The sequence below is a fragment of the Somniosus microcephalus genome, chromosome 6 (assembly GCF_052327205.1).
Source record: "Somniosus microcephalus isolate GS21.2 chromosome 6, FLI_Smic_1.0, whole genome shotgun sequence".
In the NCBI taxonomy this organism is placed as follows: domain Eukaryota; kingdom Metazoa; phylum Chordata; class Chondrichthyes; order Squaliformes; family Somniosidae; genus Somniosus; species Somniosus microcephalus.
The window spans coordinates 164,774,079-164,780,522 of record NC_140992.1 but is presented as its reverse complement, the minus strand read 5'-3'; positions in this window follow the sequence as shown (position 1 = coordinate 164,780,522).

Below are 6,444 nucleotides of genomic sequence, written 5' to 3'. Positions count from 1 at the left end.
CAGCGAAGATACGGTGGAGATTGTGAATACAGTGCCAAAGTTCTCCTCCAGTGTCCTGCACCATTTCAGATCAGACAGGAAAGATGTTTCGGACGTGCTGTAGGAAATTGTGAAAGATTTAAAGTACTACAGCCCATACATTTAATGACATATCTCCAGGCCTCCCAGGAAATTAGTGACGCGTGCAAAAGGGCACAGCAGCTATCATGGGTGACTTTATTCTACATATAGATTGGGCTACCCAAATTAGCAACAATACTGTGGAGGAGGAATTCCTAGAGTCTATAGGGGATGGTTTCTTGGACCAATATGTCGAGGAACTAACTGGAGATCAGGCCATCTTAGACTGGGTATTATGTAATGAGAATGGATTAATTAGCGATGTTGTTGTGTGTGGCCCCTTGGGGAGGAGCGATCATAATATGATAGAATTCTTCATAAGAGAGAGAGTGAAGTAGTTGACTCAGAGACCAGGGTCCTGAATTTAAATAAAGGGAACTACGATGGTATGAGGCTCGAGCTGGCTCCAATGGATAGCAGAATGTTACTTGAAGGGTTGACGGTGGATAGGTAATGGCAAACATTTAAAGATCGCATGGATGAACTACAGAATTTGTTCATCCCTGTTTGGCATAAAAATAAAACAAAAATGGTGACTCAATCGTGGTTAACAAGGGAAATTAGGGATAGCACAAAGTCCAAGGAGCGGACATATGAATTGGCCAGAAAAAGCAGCAGAACTGAGGATTGGGAGCAGTTTAGGATTCAGCAAAGGAGGACAAAGGGATTAATTAAGAGGGGGGAAATAGAATATGAGAGTAAGCTTTCAGGGAACTTAAAAACTGACTGTAAAAGCTTCTGTAGATATGTGAAGGGAAAACGATTGGTGACGTCAAGCATAGGTCCCTTGCAGTCAGAATCAGGGGAATTCATAATTGCGAACAAAGAAATGGCAGACAAATTAAGTACGTACTTTGGTTCTGTCTTCACAAAGGAGGACACAAATAAACTTCCAGAGGTTTCGGGGAACATAGGGTCTAATCAGTGGGAGGAAGTGAATGATATCAGTATTTGTAGGAAAGTTGTGCTATGGAAATTGACGGGATTGAAGATCGATAACTCCCCAGGGCCTGTTAACCTGCATCCCTGGGTACTTAAGGAAGTGACCCTAGAAATATTAGATGCATTGCTGGTCACCTGCCAAAATTCTATAGACTCTGGAATAGTCCCCATGGATTGGAGCATAGCTAATGTAACACCAATATTTAAAAAAGGTGGCAGAGAGAAAATGGTGTATTATAGACTGGCAAGCCTGATATCCGTAGTGGGTAAAATGCTAGAATCCATTATAAAAGATGCAATAGCAAAGCATATGGAAAACATTGATGGGTTTGGACAAAGTCAACATGGATTTACAAAAGGTAAAACATGCTTTACTAATCTACTGAAATTTTTTGAGGATATAACTGGTAGAATAGATAACGGAGAACGAGTGGATGTGGTGTATTTGGACTTTCAGAAGGCTTTTGATAAGGTCCCGCATAAGAGATTGCTGTGCAAGGTTAAAACACATGGGATTGGTGGTAAGGTACTGACTTGAATAGAGAACTGGTTGGCAGACAGGAAGCAAAGAGTTGTAATAAACGGGTCTTTTTCCGAGTGGCAGGCAGTGACTAGTGGTGTGCCGCAGGGATCGGTGTTGGACCCCAGTATTCACAATATATATTAATGATCTAGACGAGGGAACTAGATGTAATATCTCCAAGTTTGCAGACAACACAAAGCTGGGTGGGCACGTGTGCTGTGAGGAGGATGCAAAGAAACTCGAGTATGATTTGGACAGGTTGGATGATTGGGCAGATGCATGGCAGATGCCGTATAATATGGATAAATGCGAGGTTATCCACTTTGGTGGCAAAAACAGGAACACAGATTATTATCTGAACGGAAATGAATTGGGAAAAGGGGCCTTCATATGGAGAGGATTCGAATACAGGAGCAAGGAAGTGTTGCTGCTGTTGTACAGGGCCTTCGTGAGACCACACCTTCAGTATTGCGTGCAGTTTTGATCTCCTTATCTGAGGAAGGATGCTCTTGCCATGGAGGAAGTGCACCAATGGTTTACCAGACTGATACCTGGGATGGAAGGAATGATGTATGAAAAGAGATTGAGTCGATTAGGCTTATATTCGCTAGGTTTTCGAAGAATGAGAGGGCATCTCATTGAAAATTATAAAATTCTAAAAGGACTAGACAGACTAGAGGCAGCAAGGATGTTCTCGATGGTGGGGGATTCCAGAAACAGGGGTCACAGTCAAAGGTTAAGGTGTATGCCCTTTAGGACTGAGATGAGGAGGAATTCCTTCACCCAGAGAGTGGTGAACCCGTGGCATTCTCTACCACAGAGGGCAGTGGAGGCCAACTTATTAAATATATTCAAGAAGGAGTTAGATATATTTCTTAAGGCTAAAGGGACATGGGGTGAACGCAAGGGCAGGGTACTTAATTTGGATGATCATCCATGATCTCGTTAAATGCTGGAACAGGCTCAAGTGACTGAATAGCCTACTCCTGCTCCTATCTTCTATGTTTCAATGTTTCTATGATGGTTCCACAGGCTGATGCAAACACAGCAGAAATCACGTGTCATGTTGAACACGGCCGGTCACGCTGTTTTTCGTGCCACTTTTTTAGTTGATTATTGGTAACAGTAGGTGGTAGACTAGACACGACTATCTGATCAATGGTCTGTGATTCTGCTGTCAAAATATCATCAGCAATTTTGATCTTTTCCATGTTTCATCCATACTGTGAGGCGTCGTCACTGTTATTCAGTGACCAAGGTCAATAAAGCTTTGGGGTTTGGGCGGGGTAGGCTCTTGCGGACATTAATGGCTTGCAGATGCTTCAACCGGCCATGGAATAGACACAACCCAAACAGATATGTGTAAAACACAAAGGTTCATAGAATACTAATCTCCGGCACGTGCACAGGGTGACAAAGAGACCCTAGGATCCTTGATGATCTGTTGGTGAGGGACAGAGGGATTGGGTTTGTGAGGTGAGAGTGGAGGGAGAGGCTTTTGACACAGAACATCGCAGGGCCCGAAAGAGAGAGTTTCAAAGTCAATGGAAGCTGGTCACCAGGGCAGCCAATGCATAAAATGTCCACTGATTCCCAACAATTATGTATAGAAGGATAATGGCACGGATATTGTGGTCAGGGGCGAAAGAAGAAATCTCGCCATTGATTGCCGATACAGCTGTACAAAGACTTTACCTGTGCTTTTGAGTGGCAACTTAAGGTTGCTTGAGATCCTTTTCAGTGTGCTGCCCTCTACAGGGGATCTGTGCCGTGTGTGCGCAGGGCAAGCAACAACGTGTCTCTTCCACAAATCAGATTGAAGAATCCACACTGAGACATGCAGAATCTAAAGCAGCAAGTATGATTTAGAATATTTAATTTAATGTAAAATGATATACAAAGGTCGACCTAAAGAGAAGAAATTAAACATAGGTTTGTGAGAGAGGGAGAGAGTTAAAAGAGACAGAAAGAAATAGCTAAAAAAGTATACATCTTTATAATCTCCAATAATAAAGTTCTGAAAGAATGAGAGGCCACATTTGTAAAATAAAATTTTCTTGGCCAGAGTGGTTGTTTGGCAGTAAGTAAGACTTATCAGGCTGTTAAAAATGACTTATACCTGAATGCACCAATTCTAACTTTATCTGACATGTATAGTAGATAACTATTTGTTAAGGACTGCAATTACTCGCCCTTCATATATTTTAATGTTGAATCTATCAGCGAGGTACTGGTATACCGAAGCTTGTGCAGGATCAGAGCAACTCAGACAGTAATATTAGCCATTCATGTTGAACTTTGCATGCGCTGATGCCAAAAGTTGTGCCGATTTACTTCATAATAACACTGAGTGCTGATAGCCTCACCGTTATTATTATCACAAAATTAACTCCCTTAGAATGTCAGCTGCGATAAATAGAGCTAGCCATATCCTATAAGAATCAACAGTATTGAGAACGTATACCACTTACAGTGACTTCCCAATACTTTGTGTTATATGGTTTAAATTGTTTACCATGATGCGCAGAAGGCTCGTCAATCTGTTACATCGTAATCTTCAATGACAGCCATCCCTTAGGCTGAGCGCCTTCCAACAAAAAGAAGTTGCATTTATAAAGCATTTTTAATGAAGGAATAGGAGGGTATGGTTTTGAAGCTCAGTACGCATTCAAATCGGACGCCAAGTTCCTGATTAAACTGATTCAACCTGAGAAACAGGCCGTGGTGGGAATGGAACAAATATTGCTGTGGAGATAGAAAATGATGGTGTCAGTCTTGCGAGTGTTTATTAGGAGGCAATTTTGGCCCATCCAGGACTGAATGTATAGAGTCATAGAGTCATAGAGTTATACAGCATGGATAGAGGCCCTTCGGCCCATCGTGTCCGCACCGGCCGTCAAGCCCTGTCTAATCTAATCCCATATTCCAGCATTTGGTCCGTAGCCTTGTATGCTATGGCATTTCAAGTGCTCATCCAAATGCTTCTTAAATGTTGTGAAGGTTCCTGCCTCCACAACCCTTTCAGGCAGTCAGTTCCAGACTCCAACCACCCTCTGGGTGAAAACGTTCTTTCTCAAATCCCCTCTAAACCTCCCGCCCATTACCTTGAATCTATGCCCCCTAGTTATTGACCCTTCTACTAAGGGAAAAAGCTCATCAGTATCCATCCTATCTATGCCCCTCATAATTTTGTACACCTCAATCATGTCCCCCCTCAGCCTCCTCTGCTCCAAGGAAAACAAACCAATCTGCCCAGTCTCTCTTCATAGCTGAAGCGCTCCAGCCCTAGTAACATCCTGGTGAATCTACTCTGCACCCTCTCCAAAGCGATCACATCCTTCCTGTAGTGTGGTGACCAGAACTGCACACAGTATTCCAGCTGTGGCCTAACCAGTGTTTTATACAGCTCCGTCATAACCTCCTTGCTCTTATGTTCTATGCCTCAGCTAATGAAGGCAAGTATCCCATATGCCTTTTTTACCACCTTATCCACCTGTTCCGCCGCCTTCAGGGATCTGTGTACTTGCACACCCAGATCCCTCTGACCCTCCATCTTGCCTAGGGTCTTACCATTCATTGTATATTCCCTTGCCTTGTTAGTCCCCCCAAAGTGCATCACCTCGCACTTTTCCGGGTTAAATTCCATTTGCCACTGTTCCGCCCATCTGACCAACCCATCTATATCATCCTGCAGACTGAGGCTACCCTCCTCGCTATTTACCACCCTACCAATTTTTGTATCATCCGCGAACTTACTGATCATACCTTTTACATTCATATCCAAGTCATTAATGTAGTCTGGTATGATAAGTGGTCTGGCACTTCTCTGTCGAGTTGGTTGCATGTGGTGGGGGGGGCGCGGAGTGGTTCGGTAGCCCGGAGGTTCTATCCACGCGTTCTGCGATAGTTTTTTTAAGGAAGCCATTGCCACTGAATCAGTCATGCAGCTTTCCCGGCCAATTAACTAGAGCGGACTGATGACATCATGGACGTTTTGACGCCAGTTCAGCTTTTTAAGGGAGCAATGTACAGATAACAGTTATAGGTGCAGAAAAAGTCGTGAGGGTGAAAGTGGAATGTTGTCAGACTTAGCTCGTTATCGGAATATAAAGTTAGAAAGTTTGTTAAGCAAAAATGCAAAAATGCAGGCTCAGCAATAAAAAGCTATCCAAAGATTAATGATGCATTGCTGGAAATCCTGTTACAGGGAGTGAGAGTCCACAGGCTTTGATTAATACATTCCGTGGCCTCATTGATTGGCCTCCTCAAGTGTAGCATTAGCCACCTCTACAGTGCATAATGATTGTCTCCAAGCCGGTAATTCTGAGGGAGGGTGAACTGGCACAGGATGAAAAGATAATGACATTTCCCTGGAAATCTGAAAAACACATGCATGAAGATATTTGTGTGGTTGCAGACGAGTTGCACATTGAGGGAGTGGAAGCTCTTCCAGTTCAAGAACACGCCTGCGTGAACTGGGGTTGCCTTGATGGGCACATGTTTGCAATTGATGATGCGCTGCACCAGTGGGAAGCCAGGCAGAGCCACAAAACTGAAAGCCCGCTCAGTCAGACTTGCTTCATCAGTGGCAAAGTGTACATAAGCGCCTGATTTGTGAAACATGGCATCGGTAAGTAGCATCGAATCCAGCTCTACAGAGTACTGCTTGTACAGAGTAGTAACCTCGGGAATTTGGTGAGGGAGGTATTTTTAAGTGTTGATCTCTTTCTAAAATTTAGTTAAGTTTTGTATTTTACTTTGGCCATTTAACTTAACTTTAACCTTAACTTGTAGTTTCTTTCACAGTGGTAAACAAAGTGCCTGCTGGTGGCATTTGCAGAGTTAATTCGGTGGTTAGA